This window comes from Notamacropus eugenii, chromosome 3 (genome assembly GCF_028372415.1).
Source record: "Notamacropus eugenii isolate mMacEug1 chromosome 3, mMacEug1.pri_v2, whole genome shotgun sequence".
NCBI classification, from domain to species: Eukaryota; Metazoa; Chordata; class Mammalia; order Diprotodontia; family Macropodidae; genus Notamacropus; species Notamacropus eugenii.
In genome coordinates this window covers 144487102-144504711 of record NC_092874.1, presented here as the reverse complement: position 1 = coordinate 144504711, position 17610 = coordinate 144487102, and the positions used below count along the sequence as shown (strand labels likewise).

General features: G+C 35.1%; 1 pseudogene; it reads left to right on the top strand.

Annotated features, from left to right (window-relative positions):
• Window positions 1–1409: 1409 nt before the first annotated feature.
• On the top strand, window positions 1410–3644 carry LOC140531903 (platelet-activating factor acetylhydrolase IB subunit alpha pseudogene; annotated as a pseudogene).
• The last annotated feature ends 13966 nt before the right edge of the window (window positions 3645–17610 follow it).

The following is a 17610-nucleotide window of genomic DNA, read 5'->3' as shown; positions in this document are numbered from 1 at the left end:
CCTGCCTATATTCCATTTGCCTTGTTGCCTCTCAAAATACTGTTATAATCAATACAGAATAGACTTCAGACTGTTGCCAGGGGCAACTTTTGCTCTACTGCATTGGAAAAGTTGTGGGGCAGAGGTGAGGAAAAATAGAGAGAAAAACTACCCTCTTGGGAAATAAACAATGTCCTTGCCACCAAGATGTTGCCATCACTCAGGAAAATATCTAGTCCTTTTTTTCTGGCTCTTCCCCTGTAGCAAGAGGAACACAGAAATGAAGGAGATTGGGGATTCTGATTAGCCCCTCTGGTAATGTGGTAAAGAGGCTAGATAAGATTCAGGAGAGGTCTCATGCTTTAGTACATCAAAACACTGCTCCAAGGAAATCAATTTTTAAAAAATATAGCTATCATTTTCTGAGTATATCCAAGCCATAATTTAAAGGGGTATTTTTAAACAATTGACAAAGGAGGAGGAAACAGAAAATAGCACTAACTACCTAGATTTTCTTGTTGTTCTTCAGTTATTGGATCATGACTGACTCTTTGAGACCCTGTGCACAACGGCACTCCAGGATCTTCTTACCTCTATACTGTTCATGAGATTTGCTTGGCAAAGATACTAGAGTGATATACCATTTCCTTCTTCAGTGGATTTTTTTTTTTTGTCAGAACTCTTCACTATAACTTGTCTGTCTTGGGTAACCCTGCCTAGTATAGCTCCAAGTTACATTGAGATACCTACAACAAGGCAGGGATCTCACTATTTAGATAGATAACAGCAAGCAGCAAGAAAAACTATACACTTAATGGAATATCTGGATTCATGTGAATCTTAAGAATCAAAAAAGAAATGAATGATAGGATTGTCAATGAGGTATGATCAATAAAGATTATAAAGTACTTGGCCTTAAGGAAGTAGAGTCATTAAGAATTCATTAAATACCTATTTAAGCACAGAGGATACAAAGAAAGGAAAAAAAGGGGTGCTTTCCTCTGGAAGCTTACAATCTAATGGAGAGTTTACTGTCTGACCAGTTAGAAAAGAACCACACAAGGAGGTAAATAAAAGTATGACATTCTTTGCTTTTTTCTCCTTTATGTATTTCTCATCATTCATTTATTCATCATTAGGAGGAAGTGTCCTATAGAGTAACTGAGCACTATACTTGAAATGGGGAGAATTCAGTGTATGTGTAGTCATTACTGGTCCATTTACAAAACTAGATCTACAAATACTGGTATATGTTCATGTTGTTTCCTCAGATGGAATGTAAGCAGCTTGAGTGTAGATGTAGCTACATTCTTGTCATTTAATCACAACAAATGGGCAGAGTCTCACATAACAGATGATTAGTTATATTATCAATTGATCACAAAGGGGATTCAGAGAGAAACTTCTTTATTCTGATTGAATAGAGTACAATGAAGAACATTACACCTGATTTGGGCTTAGAAGTAAGTATATGTAGGATTTCAACCTGTGGAAACAGATTTCAGCGAGGGACAATCCAGATGAGAGTAATAGATAAGGATAAAGATATGGGCATGGAAAGCATAGGCAGTGTGTGAATAAAAAAAATCAGTAGTCCAGGTTGGGTAGAACATTATTTTAACAATAATAACAATTTCCATGGTTACTTAGCATCTGCTAATTGAATTTTTTTTAAAAACTCTACACTAGTAAATATGTAAAGTATGACATAAATTGCCATAGGTCTCCATAATTCAAATTTCTCTAACTGGCAAGCAACAATAGTTAAAATACAAGCTTATAAATCAGATGATTTAAAATTAAACTTTTTCCAGTACCTTCCCCCTTCACAGGATGACATTTGCTTCCTTTGATGTTCTTCTATAGACTTTTTTTTATACAATAAGACAAGCTTTTTTTTTTTTGAAAGGTCAAACAACATAAACATCCCATTAAAAAGACAAAGGGAAAAATATACTAAGCCAAGTCCTACCCCCCACAACAGTTGATGGGCATGAAGGAAAGAAGTCATACCAATGCCTCCATGGCAGACTATTTCATATCAGGGGCCTTGTTTCTTTCCTTGGCATTTCCAGAGATAAACACAGTGCCTGGCACATGGTGGAATGGAACTTCCTTGTTGAATATCTCCTGTTTACAGTTGGATCTCAGCTGTGAAGAACAATCCCAATAGTGGATGTCATTTTGTGGCATATCTGATTCCCAAATGAGGAATTATAAAGCTTTCTGATTTCTTTAAAAAAGGAGGCAATTGCTGCTGTATCAGAAAACTTGATATCACAGTCATGTTATTGCTGTCACACACATGAACTAATCATAGAATTTCAGAGCTGGAAGGGACCTCAAGTACCCATCTAGTCCAATCCATTCCTGACAAAAAGAGCTCCCTTTACTTCATACCAGACAAGCAGTATCCAGCCTTTGTTTAATGACTTCCCATGAAGGAGAACTCACTACCTATCAAGTCAGCCAGGTAGTGGCTAGAAATTGAGATGTAGCAGATCGTCATCATTCAAATGTCTGTGGAGAGTCATTTTTAATTTTTAAAAAGGAGTTGAATTAGATATGAATGAAGAGTTAGATTAGAAATATGCAGGCCCTTTGGTGGGGCAGGTTGGAGATCAGTTATCAGATTACAAAAGAAGATTAAGGAATTAGAATAAAAGCTAAATGAAGCAAAGTAAGAATTTATATCAGGTAAACCTCTTAATCAGATATCAGACACAAAAGAATGGATTGCTTACCTCCAGAAAAGTACACATTGAGTGGAGATAGGATATTGATCACTCAAGTCATTTTCTACCCAGTTTTTAGTGTTATAGTATCTGCTTTTGAAGTTTCTACAATAAAGGTGAGAGATTATGAAACGAGAGATTTTGAACAAATGCTTAAGGGACATATAGACTGTACAGGATATTTCCTTGCACCACTGTGGCAAGCTTTTGGCTTCTTGTTCTGTTGATATGACTATTAAACTATGAGATTTCCAGGGTTTTTCGTGCATCAGAACCATATATGGCCATGATTACAATGTTTCTTCAGTAGCCATCATACCTAAGGGAAATTATTATAAAGTATTTGCCTCAAGGGACAAAACTATAAAAATGTGAGAAGTGCAAACTAGCTCCTGTGTGAAGATTTTCATAGGATACAGAGACTGGGTGTGCATGGTGCAACCAGATCAGTATGACACTTTAATTGACAGCTGTTCTAGTGATCAGTGTGTGTAAAGGTAGTAGCCAGAACATGATGCAAAGCTGAGCTCTGAGAACATGAGGATGTGTTTGAGAGCATTCATAGGGCCCAAAAAACTCCTGTATCTCTGAAGCTATTGGATGTGAGACTAAAGCAAAAAATAAACAAATGAACAAAAAATAAAAACAAAGGTTGCAAAATGGAGAAACAAAACTATTAAGTTGTGGGATATTATCACTGGCATGTGCTTTATGATCTTGTGAACGATGATTGGCTAGGTGGGATTTTTCATTCTGAGGCAAAGTTTATTTTGAGTTGTGCTGATGATAAGAACCTATGTGGATGGGAATATAAGAACAAGCAACGTATGAAGACATTCAGTGCACATGAAAACTGTTTCTTCCTTGGATTTCAACAAGAAGACATCATACATGGCTATTGGAAGTGTAGCTCAAAGAGTAAATGTGTAGGAGTTCAGTTGATTGATTCACATGTGACGACTCTCCCTCTCTTCTGTATGCGCTCAGATACCTTCACTGAGCTCTATTTAAATAAATATTGTCATTTCATGTAAATTATTCTAGATGTAGAGTGAGCTTATTAAAAGTTTTACACAAAGTAAAAAATATACTAAGCCAAGACTCTAGTAAATAAAAGATGAAACACTTGTTTTGTCTGAAGTCCAATAAAAATCTTACGAAGTATTAGGCTGTATTCTGTTGATATTATTGCCAACACAGAGTATCTTTCAATATCCGTAGAAATCAAAACATATCATTTGCACCTATTCAATCATTCTGAGAGTACTTAACACATTCATAATCATTCCATGAGAATCAAAATCTAATCTTACTATGGAAAAAGTATTTCTTTGTTAACAATGCTCTACATCAAGATTAAAATGACATAAAATAGACCTTTGCTCAGCAATTTTGTAGGATCTATTTCTTAGTAATGTTTTATCCCATAAAGAAGTTTTAAAGGTATAATGAAAAGTCCCTTGGTGATCTCACATCCCTAAATTTAATTCAGCAAAGCACTTACATGTGAAAATTAACCACAGTCCACTCCTTTGCTTTTGAAGCACAAAAGGAAGTAATGTAGTTTAGATATAATAAAGCAAATGTTGTAATGAGAGATACCCAAACTCCTTCAAGATCTCTCACTATGTTTATTACCCATGGCTAATGATCAAGGGCTGATCTAAAGAGTCACCAATATCTAGCAGACTGAAATGGTATTGAGTAGTGAGTTATTTTGAAATGGATCAATTAAGATATTCTTGGTCCTGTCTACTCTACATTATTTGACAAACTTACCAAACACATTATTTCAATTATTATCTTATGTTGGTGTCTCCCCAAACCCTACATCCAATTTGTAAAATGTTTGAGAGCAGGGACTGTTTCCTTTGTGTCTGTATTATCAGCACCTTGCATAGTGTGTTACACTGAGTTGACATCTGATGATGTTCATTGAATTGAATATAATGAAATAGAGCTATTTCTCTGATGAGCTACAGTTTCAAATCAACACTGTCTCCTCACCATCAGCACTTAGATGTCCTATTAGCCAACTCAAACTCTCACATACTTGAAACAAAATTAATCATCTTCCACTCTCCCCACATGTTATTCTTCCCAACTTTTTTTTACTTTTTGCGATGATGGTGCCACCATCCACCATGTCTCATGTGACAGAAATCTTAGTGTCTGTATTCTTTGATTGTCTTTTCTCCCCACCACAAATCAGTTGCTATGTCCTGTTCATTATAATGTCATGCTGTCTAGATGAGGCAGGGTGGGATCATGGGGAGGCTACCTCATCTAGAATCAGAGAATCTAGGTTTAAATCTTACCTGGTTACTTACTACAGTTTGACTTCTTATAAGGGAATTATTCTCTTTTGACTTTAATTTCCTTGACAAAAAAGTAAACTATGAGTAGGGAGGACAGAAGGATCTCTTCTACCTCAAGACCCTATGACATTTTGTTCCCCTGCATCTTCACTAAGGTTCTCATCTCTTTCTGTCTGAATCTGTATAAAATCTCCTAGTGTTTCAATTCTCCTATTCATTCTTAACACAGCTGCTAAAATAAGGTTTTTAATCCACATATCCATGTTACTCAGAAACTTTCATTGTCTTCCTGTTGCCTTACAGGAAATTAGCCTGATATATTCAGTCCCTTACTATCTGGTCTGCATCTACCTTGCTAGCCTTAAGTTACTCCATTTGTCTTCCCGTGCTATAGATTCTGGTCAAAATTGTAATCCCATATTAAATCATGTTCTGTATACTCCCATCTCCATGTTTTCATAAAGGTTATCCTCTATGTCTGAAACATTTGCTGAAATCCTTCTCTTTGTTCAATGTCTAGATTTAATTTCACTTCCTTTGTGAAACCTTCCTCATCCCGACTTTATCTGAAAGTGATCTATTCTTTCTCCAACTTTCCAAAAGTCCTTTGTCTCTTTACTATGTACTTTAAATCATACTTATTTTTCTGTGTGTACCTTATTCCTTTTATTAGACTTAGAAACACCTTCAAGACAAATACTGACATATATTTCATATCTCTCACAGGGCCTGGCAAAGTACTTTCTATTTAGTAAGCAATTAATAAATGTTTGTTGCATTAGTTCACTAAATTCTGGATATTGTTTGACATGGATTGTGATAAAAATAGATGATCATAATTTCCTTTCTGTTCTTTGCTTTATTTCTGTACTGGTAGTCTCTCAATATTTCCATCTGACATCCTTTCCTCTTGCTTTTCCTCTGCCTCTTTAAAACACTTGGACCTTTAAGTATTTCACACTTTCCCTTTCCCATATTATTCTTATACCCTTCCTTCTCTAGCCTGCCTAGTCTATCAAATACTTACAAGTTAAAGTATGTCAAGGTGACAAATGACATGTAATTTCCATTTGCTTTATTTCATTAATCTGCTTATTTTCCCATTTTGAAATTATAAACTAAACATGTTATCTAAAATGAACATTCCCAAATAAAACCAAGAAGCATAGATAGATAGATAGATAGATAGATAGATAGATAGATAGATAGATAGATAGGTAGATAGATAGATAATAGATAGATGCATATATGTATGTATGAATAGCTTTTTTATTTTTAAATATATAATAAAATTGACATGTATCTTTGAAACTGACTTTTCTATAATCCTTTCTGACTTTCCTTATTTTCTCTTCTGAGCATTTCATGAATATGTTTCAATAACATTTTTTTCTTTCTTTCCTTACTTTCTTTACCTTTCCTTCCTTCCTCCCTTTCTCTTTTCATCTTTCCTTTTATCCTCCCTTCTTTTCTTTCTTCTTTCTTCCCTGTTCTCTTCCCCCTTTTCTCCTCTCTCTATACTCATTGTACATTCAGGTATGTGCCTATAAATGTTTAACAACCATCTCTCTGAAATTCTACAGCACATTTTTAAGTTTAATTTGTATTCCTAGCATTTTCTCATAAATTCCCTAACTCTACATAATAAACAAGCCCTTATTTGTAATATTTTCAGTTTCCAAGGTGTAATTGCTCACACTGAATATTTAACAATTAGCTCTCCAGAGTTGGTATGAATTGATTCCCACATATCCTTAGGTTATAATCACTTCCCTTTTATTTTCTAATCTCTTTGGAATATAACCGTAATGGCAATATAACTAAGTTAAAGGATACACACAATATAGTTCTAAATTACCTACCAGGATGACTTTACCAACTCACAACTCCTTTAGTCTTCCTGTTTCCCTACAGCTGCTCCAACAATTGTCATTTTCTTTGTCGTTTCTGACAATGTCATGGGTGTGAATTGTTTTAATTTGCATTTCTCTAATTACTAGTTAGGCATTCATTTTCAAGCTTTCAATAAAGTTAAAACTGCAGAAACAGAGGAACCATGGAGAATATGTGATGCTTCTGATGTATATATGCTGTGTGACCCTGGGCAAGTCTCGTAACCTCTCATGCCCTAGGAAATGCTCTAATATTATAAGTTGCAGAAATTGTGTTCCCTTGCAAATGTCTCAGGGTACTTCATACAACTGTGAAGTTTGGATTCAGTCAAAGGGCCACACGGGATGACCTAGATACATGTGGTTACATGTGGTGTGAAGGCTGCAGGTTCCCCACTTCTGTCTAGGCCATCTCATTAACCCTAATAAAGTTGAAAGTACAAAAGAATCTATTAAAAAAAAAAGATGAAACAGTATAATACTTATTTCTGTGCTATTTGTGAATACAAAAACATTATGTGTACTACTTACTATGTCTTATCATTTCAAAACTTTACCAGGCAAAACCACAAAATATTGTCTTCTCAGAAATCCAAGAAATAGAAATGTTATGGAGTTGACCAAAGTAAAGTGATTACAAAAAAAAAGAAAAAAAGAAAGCGAAGAAAGAAATCTATATATTGATTCTCTGAATTACTTAACATATATGATTTTCTTTTATTCTGGAGTTGCTATCTACAAAACACACAGAGAATACAACTACCATATAGCATCAAATCATACCTCCAAAAGTCAAGAAACTATTTTCTAATACTTAGCAAGATTAAATGAAGAAAGAAATAAGGTATTTTTCTTTGGTTACTGAACAGTAGTATTTCCTAATCCTACCCTTGATAAGAATTTATCCATTTGGCAAATGATTCCATGAAGAGGATTTGTAAAGATAAATTAAGCAAATAGATTTGGAGAAGTGCAAAATATAACAGAGTTCAAATTAATAATATTCAAGAAAATGTCATAAACAATAGAGAGGAACAAGTGGAAACTCCTATTTGATGAAGTCAAGCTCAATTACTTCAATAACCATTTGAATATTTTCATTTTTAAATGCTTCTTAATAGGATAATTTTCTTAATACAAAACTCATCCTATTATTTCTAAGAATTGGTGACGTTTTTCATTTGGGAAGTGTTTTCTGTATCGTGTGTGTGTGTGTGTGTATTTGTGTAATTGAAACAGGCTTTCTATATTGATTATATTATTATGGGAGAAAATCATATGGGAGAAGATCAAAGGTAATGTGAGAGAATACAAACCTATCACTATCACCACTATCACCTGACATGGGACATGCTTCCTGTAACTGACTAGAATCTCTATGATAGAAAAGACAGTCATAGATTATGGGATAAGATGAGAAGGGATAAGATGAAGATTTCTTAAGCAGAACTTTGTTTATTATTTGTGTCAAAGCATTACACTTAGCGTAATGATTTTAGGCTTTCAATACAAAGTTGAACATCTGACCAACACTTAACAAAAAATGGATTATCTCCCCATTCCAGTCCATCCTCCACACCAATGTCAAAATGATTTCTCTAAAGCATAAATCTGAGTTGGTCACTACCCTATTTAATAAATTCCACTTGCTCCCTAGGATAAAATATACTTCACTGTTTGGGTCTTTAAGTCCTTCACAACTTGAACGCAACTTAGGTTTGCAGTGTCATTTACATTACTTCCATTTATCCTTTCTTCAATCTAGCCGGACTGACCTTCTCTGTGTTCGTCACACAAGTCTATATACAGCTTTCATTTGAGTGCCCTTGAACTCACTGCAGCCTTGACTTCAAGGCATTCCCTCCTCCCCTCTACCTCACAGAATCCCTCTCTTGCCTCAAGAAACACTTCAAGTGACATCTTCTACCTAAAGCCCTTCTTGATCTCAGGTACTACTGCATTCCCTTTCCAAGTACCTTGTATTTAGCAATCATACATATATTTAAATGTTTAAGAGTAGAGTTTGCTTCATTCTTTTTATTTCTTTCTGTAGTACTTAAAGCACTACCTAGCACGTAGTAGGTACTTAGTGAATGTTTATTGATTGATTGAAATAAAGTTTAAGGCAAATAAAGGCAAATAAAGGAAAAGAAGCTGAAACATTCTAAAATATAGTTTTCTCAATATCATCAGAATGAAACCTGTCAAAAATTAGTTTAATTACCTTATGAGAACATCAGAAAGTAACATATTCTGCAAAGTTGAAAACAAAATCCACAAACAACTATTTCATTTATATCCCTTCAGAGGGAAATTGATTCAATAATACATCATTTCCCAAAGTACACACACACACACACACACACACACACACACACACACACACACACACACGCATCTTATTTATAAAAACTGATTTAATGGTGATCATAATGGGATTTTTTTGCATTTTCTTTGTTTCTGGAAAGTATTTTGGCTGTTTCTAAGTTATATATTTCCTTGCTTACATTGAACAAGATACTAATTTCCGTATATAAATTTATTTTTTTTTCTATGCACAAACCTTCCTTGGAAGTCAGAGAGTTCAAGTTACTATAACATATGAAATTGCTCTATTAAGAAGATTCTATTAAAATATAGGGTCATATTCATGTTATTCATTCCTCTATAAGTCTAAGGAGTAAGCATAAAGAATACCAGGATAAACCACACTTTAAACATAAAAAAAGATTGAAAACTATAGAGCAACTTGTTAGAGAATTTAAATCATAATATAAAAAAGAAGTCTTGAGTTAAGAAAAAATGCAAAATAGTTCTACTATAAGAGATTCAGTCAAAGATGAAAATAAAGGTGGGGCAAGTATTTTATTCATCACATGCTAACTAAAAGGGAAAAAGTTATCGCAATGTCTTGTGCACATACTTCAAGAAATAAAATATTAATGAATAAAAGTAATTTCCATAGTAACAAATAAACATGAGTTTGCACGAGCAAATCTGCTAGAAAACTTATGAGCCATCTAAGGCTAGACTGAAATTAGAACTCTCTAGAAATTTCCTGGAGGGCCAGATTTCATTTTGACTTCTGAGTAATATGCTATTGGCAACATCCAAATCTGCTATCATCTTTGGTCATACGAAGGACAAACTAGAATTGGCACCAAACTGCCTCTTCCATTGATCAATCAGTATTTTGAATTTTTTTCTCCTGTCATCACAATGCATACTTGTCAATGTAAGACATGCATAGCAGTGGGTTCATGTAGGGTGGTGATAGAGTTGAATGGTAGTTAATGGTAGAGGAAATGATGATTGAAATATCACCTTCAAAAGCAAACTTGTTGTGACATCTAGTTCAAGACAATCCCAGCCTTCCTTCAAGTTGAGTGAAAATGTTCAAAATTAGTTTCACACTGGTGCATTTTAGATGAAAGCAAGAATAGCTAAGAAACATATTTTTGCCCAACTTTTGTTCCAGCATTCAATGTCTGACATTTTTTTGAAATTATAAAACATGTTCAATATTCCACCAAAGTGTAGCCTACACTTATACAATATTATATCACTTGTTGCTTCATAAGAATATTCTTCTCTTGATTTTTACTATCTAGAAACCAGTCATTTAGAGGAGAATAAATGAATGAGGTGATGTTGTACATATAAACAGTCCAAGACAACAAACCTTTGAGACTCTTATGCTCTTTTGAAAATAAACTCAAAATAGCAGAACCCATTTTTAGAAGTGAACCATGTGGCAGAAATATTGCATTAAATTGATGTATTTTCTCATTGAGACCTGACAATACCTGTCCATGTGGCTAGATGGTGTGAGACAAAAGTAGTTTTCCTCCAAATATATGGTACAATCTACTTGGGAAACTACTGGGCAAATGAAAGGTTTAGTGCCATTATAGTCTGATGTTAACAATCCCATTTACTCCTTAAGATATTGAAGTGTCATCTTTAACTGCTATCACTGTAATTTTTGTTTTTGATATTCTTATACAATATATCTTTCTAAATATGTATTTCTTGAACATCACAACATGTGTACTTTTATTGGATAATTCTGCACTTTACAAAACTTACTGCAATATACCTTCACAATTCAATTTCTCTTGATATTTAATTGCTAAGAAATCAATGAAAATGACAAGAACCACATACACGGATACAACTTTTTGATGAATACGAAGTATAGAAGCTCACTGATTGTCAGAATCTCTGAGGAAAATACTACAAAAATCTCTCTAATTTTGTTTGGAAATGATCTTGCCTTAAGAATTCTTTTAGGAAAATATTCACTTCTTCCAGTCGTATCTTATTTCCTAGCTTATTTCATTTAAAATATTCACTCTTTGGTTTGAATTACTGTCATTTATTTCATATTTCAGTTGTGGGATTCCCAGGGTATTTTATGAAGTGTTTTGTCAAGAAGACAAGAAAAATGTCACACTTTCGAATTAAGTGTTCAGTTACCATGCTGTCTCATCCAGGGACTCTGGCTTATAACATTATATTTAGAGTGGGATGTTGAAAGAATGAACATAAAAATGTCTTGTCCAATCATTACCCATTCTTGGATTCCAAACCCTGCATGTGTTATGCCAAGCCAGAAATGGGAAACTTTAATCAGGAAGCTTTTTGGACATCTATTATACAAACAAGCAAACTTCAGTTTTCAAATATTCCAACATTGCATACCAGGCATGGTGGAAAATGCTTATACTTGTCCCAGTTCAGTCACATAAGTGCTTCTCAAGGAAGGACACTGTGGGACACATCATACATCAGTCCCTTACCCAGGGTGAGTCATCTTGAGAATTGTGCCACATGTCCCTTATTGTCTGCTTCTACAAAGGAGCAAAAGTGGTGGGTGGAGGTGGGTGAATGTTCAGCACCTGGAGGGCACTAGATCTTAGTTGGTGAGAATCCTGTGATTTTTAAAATTCGTGTTGGAGAACTCAAATGTTAGTGAGCGTTTTAAGAACAATAATCACCCTGCCAATCCCTGGAAGACTCACAGTGGGACCTAGAGAGTTATACCCTGATGTTAAAGCCTCACCTGTGTGGTAAGCACTGCTGTCAGTTTCCTAGCAACAGAATCCTCACAGGCTATCATTAGGGACTCCAAAGGTGGAAGCAAATCTGTTCTGTCCCATTGAAATCATCCTATGCTGGCTGTTGCCTGACAGACTGTTAATCAATTTATTAGTTTCTACAGAGAATGGTACCATGAATAGGAATCACAGGAGACTCAGTTTCCATTAATGTTTGATGTTCCAAATTGTATATATACATACCCCACACAGAGTGGAAAGGTTTCATTTTAGCATCATTATGCAAGGGGCTCATGCTTTATAATCATGTCAGAATCAGTACCCAGGGAATAAGCATCTCACACTACTAAAGGCATTCAAGGCCAAAATGGCCTACTTTTCCTACTACTCTTAGAATACCTGTTCCATAGTAATAGGATAACATTTTTTTAAAGCTAGAAGTCATTTTACATATACCTAGCATAACTCCCTCATTTAATAGAAGAAAATAAGTTAAGTGATTTTTCAAAGATCACACAAGGAATGTATCCGATTTTATCCTGGTTCTCTGAAAATTCAGTGTTCTTTGAAATGTATCAGTTATTCCTATAGAACCATGTGTTAGTATCTGAAGATAACATAATGTAGCACCCTCATGTTTTGTTGTTGTCATTCACTGATTTTAGTTGTGTCTGACTCCATTTGTGTTTGTTTGTTTGATTTTTGGCAACAATACTGAAGTAGTATGCTATTTCCTTCGCCAACACATTTGATAAATGAGAAAACTGAGGAAAATGGCAGTAAGCGATTTGTCCAGGGTCACACAACCAGTGAGTGTCCGAGATGGATTTGAGCTTAGGTCTTCTTGACTCCATGTCCAGTGTTCTATCTACTGCACTACTTGCTACTTGCCTTACCTTTACTTTATTCATGAAGACACTGAGAGCTAGAGAGATTAATTAACGTATTCTTCCTATTACTTATATTCCAGATAAATTGCGCTATTTATTTACTATTGTCAGCTTTCCCTTCCCTCAAGGCCCAGATCTGGAAGCAACTATTCCATTAAGCCTTCTGTTATTTCAGTTCAAGCTGTGTGTGATGTCTTCCTTCTCAAATCTCTCTCTATTATAGTATGCCTCTTTTGTATGCTTATCTTATTATAATTTTCAAATTCATTAAGCTAAAGCTATGACCCAGGAGAAATTTAGTTGACAGGATGTTGTTACTCTGACTGTATGCAGTCTTCCCAGGAAAGAACTAAACCAGTTTGATGTAGCATTCTCCACTATGCCTCCCCTACACCTAAAAATAAAGCAGGGAGGGAGGTGGCAGATGAATAGTATGACTATGGGAAGTGGAGAACTCCATCAAATGGGAAAGACAGGACTTCTGAAATTGGTAGCTTGGAGCCAGTTAAAAGACTGAGCATGCTCATACCACAGAATGAATTGGGCCAAGATGCAGGACTGGTGAGACACTAACAGTTCATTCTCTTCAAGATCTCAACCATCCATATAGTTCACTAGATTGCTTTTCCTCAGTTTTAGAAATCCACAAGGGCAGCCAGGGCTCTTTTTACTTCAGAGCAAAGTCTCCATTTACCTACCTAGTAACAGTTAAAAATTGTTTCCATATTTCTTTAATTCATCCTTTTCCATTCTACTAGATTATAAGTGCCTCTAGATAAGTCTTGTTTGCTTTATTTTTATGCCTTTAACATCTAGTAAGCATGGGAGACAACATAAGTTAGTGGGTAGAAAATTAGCCTTGCAATCAAGAAAACCTGGGCGAACATTATATCCTTAACACATGCATACTATTTGTGATATTCCAAAATCAAATTAATTAACATCTCAGTGTCCCTAGGCTAGACTTAAGGCTATAAATTGTCAAAGAAGTTCTGGCCTGGTTTGGTAGAGGAAGTTTCTTCACTAGACAGGTTCCTATCCCATTGAAATCACAAGTCTGGTTGAAAAACAAAGGACCTCATTTAAGATATACTTGACATATTAGAGACACTTATTGAGTTGAATTGAATTCACATGCCCAAAAGCATAATCTGGTGAGTAGGAGATCCTAGACCAGAACCCATGCATCCTAATTCTCTGTTCCTTGTGTGTTCCAGACCAATGCAGCTGGAAATGATCTCACTCTTCTGACAATGGCTATAGAGATTAATGTTCCTTCAATTCAATTGACAGTTAATCACAGACTGTACTGTGACATCACTTCTTTTGTCTTTAACTATGATAAAATCACTTTTATTTTTGTCTCGAACTATTAGGACATTCTTATATCATTATTTAGATTATATTACTGGGACAAAGATCATTTATCACAGGACCTAGAGGGCAAAATGAAAGTTCTACTTGACCAACAGAGTAAGTTACACAGTTCAATGGAGGTTTTGAATATGATAGCATTTATCATGTCAAGAATTTCATAGAAGTAATTTTCACAATAACAAAGCACTGAGCTGACTTAGCAATCGCTTCTGGGATATAAATTCTTGGAGAACAGGATCCCACTCAAATATTTGTTTTAACTTTGCATTTCTTCTCAGATCCCTCTCTCCAAAGATGTGTTATTACTGCTAATGTTCCTTTCTCAGTTAGTTCTTTCAGATTATTTATACATCATATTCCTAAGGGATGGAGACTGTAGAAGTAGGGAAGGTCTGACATTTTAGGAACTGGTCAAGGAATCATTATGTTTGGGGTGGCCTGAGCTGCAAACAGAAACTAGTCTCCACTTTACAGAACTTCTATATAGTGACTCATTTTATAGTCAGGGAGACATTAAATTGAAGTCTGAGAATTCACCAGTGTTTGTTATCATCACCCTGCCATTTCCAGAGTCTTGCCTCCTGAGACCACTTCCTGGGTCACGCTTCTTTATGTTTCATTATATAGAAGAGTGAGCAGAGAAATTTTGAAGTCATTTAAAAGTCTCTGTTTCCTAAATGTGTAATTTCCTTTGGCTAGTGATCCTGGTGGATAGGAATGGGGGAAAAATAGCTTCTTCCTTTACACTATTATCCTCACTTCCTCACAGTATTGTACAAAAGTCTTTCCTTTAGCCCTAGAGCAACTGGTTATCATTAGAAGCCCAGTACATGACACATCATAACCTAGAGAGGAGATGTATCATGGCATAATTGAAAAAGCCCTCAATTTTGTAGTTATAGTTTAAACTCTTGGATCTACCAATTACTTTCTATGTGACCTTTCATAAATTCCCTTATCACCTTTGGACTTAGTTTCCTCTTCTAGGTTTGGTTTATCTTTTCATTTTTTTTTTTTTTAAATTTTTAGAGCCAATGGAGTTAAGTGTTTTTCCAAGAGTCACACAGCTAGTAAACGTATGAGACCTGATTTGAACTCAGGTGCTCCTGACTTCAGGGCTGGTGCTCTATCCACTGTACCACCTTGCTTACCACCAGTTTCCTCTTTTATAAAAAGAAGACTTAGACTACATGACCCAATCCAGTTCTAAAGTTATGATCTTTCCAAGAATTAGGTTTAATCCTTTAGGGAGAAAACTTGGGGAGCAGGTAGAGTTTGGATCAGAAATGTAGATTGAAAACAGCAAAAAAAACCAAGAACTGCACAAAGGCCAGTCCAGGATACACATAGAATTCAACCCACCATTATTTTGTTAATTCAGAGGTAGCTGGAAGCCTTCTGAGTTGATATTCCTGAATACTCTTCAATTCCCTTTATCTGCCTCAGAATAAACCAAAGACCCTGGTTTTGACACATTTCAAACACATATTAAGTGTTAGTCTTCTCATACTACAATCTATTCCACATTCATGTTTGCTCAATAAATCTAAGCAGTTTACTCAAATCAGTAAGTCAATTCTTTTGGTAAAGGGTTAGGTAGTAGATGTGGGATTTCTTTCACTTATGGAAAACCTAAGTGAGTGAAGCAACTCCTCTACCAATGTAAAAAGAATAACTTCTCTGTAATGTATAATCATAGAAGTGCTGAAACATTAAATGATTTGCCCAAAGTGACACAGCTCCCTCTAAGGATAATAGGTTAATAAGTTGTACCTTTGATATTTTTTATAGTATTATTGCAAAGTGAAGTAGTTCTCATGTGCTTATTTTTTTTAGATATTGATGTCATAATGTTTCTTATGTATCACCCAACAATTAAAATTTCCTCTATATTTTTTCATAACAGGAATTTGGAGATCTTCTCTTTACCTCCAACATCTGGTCTGAGATTAAAAAAAAGAAAAAAAATCTTACACCATATAGCCCTTAAAAGCCAAGCTCATGTTCTACCTTTCTGCCCTGTAACGTCAAGATGAAAATTGAATTCATGCTGGGAATGAGTACAATTTAATCCACTGAGACATAATCACCAGATACACTGAACCAGAAACCTAACCATAACTCCAAATTGAACTTTAAATACCCAATTGTCCCCAAGGATTCAGGATAATTATAAAACGTTTCCCTAAGGCAGAAAAAAGTTAACTACACCTCTAAAACATAACTAAAGGGGTGTGGCTTATGCTAACTATTGTTCACTAAATTATTGTCTCTCAAAAAGCTGGAGAATTTTAACTCTTCCTCTTCCATTTACCTCCCTAAAAATGGCCGACTGCTGATATTTTTCTATTTTTAAGATCTTTTGGATCCCTGATTGTTTCCATATATAATTGTGAATGATCATAACTACTCTATAATTCATATTATTAATTTTTTATAGAAGAAATATGAAGGAAGGAGTTTGTAGTCTGTAGTTCACAAAGATAAATAGTACAAAGAGTGGAACCTCATTCTGATACAGCTATGGTTCTTTTTCTTTCTAGCTTTGAAGGCTCTGTGGTATCATCATCAAAGATTCTTGGTCTTTTGATTTTATTAATAATTCTTATAAAATTTTACAAAGCCAATGACACTATATAGCTCACGATGATTTACTCCCAGAATATTTACTCCTACCTTATCAGTCTTAATACACATTATTTCCCTCCCCATATATACTGTCTTTCAGTGACACTGGCCTTCCTACTTTTCTTTGAAGGACACTCCATTTCTGAGCATTTTTACTAGCTATCTGCCTTGCCTGAAGATATCTTCCTCATCCTTGCCTCCTGACTTCCCTAGCTTTCCTCAAGTCTTGACTAAAGTCACCCCTTCATCAAAAAAATCTGTCCCTGTTGTCTTAATCTTAGTACCTTCCCTCTGAGACCAATTTATCCTATGTGTATATTGGCTGTCCATGGTTATTTTCATATTCTGTGCCCATTAGACTCTGAACTTCTTGAAATCAGGGGCTGTCATTTTCCTTTCCTTCCTCAGCGTTTTTAGTATAGTACCTGGCATTTTTATAGGTCCTGGATAAATGCTTGTTAACTGACTGACTGAATTACTTAGGAGATGTCAGAAGGCTGAACAAGCAGAGGTAAATTTTTCTCAGAGCCAAAAAGCTTATGGTAAATTCTTTCTTCCATCATTCCCTGACTATTTGATTTTCATTGAAAGTAATCATCCCTGAGGGAGGTGGGGAAGAGAAAAGAATTGCTTAAAAGATCCTAATGAACCCAAGGCTAATGAAAGTAGGTAAATGAGGAATTTGGATATAGTGACTAAGACAACATTCTATAATCATGGATGAAGATGGA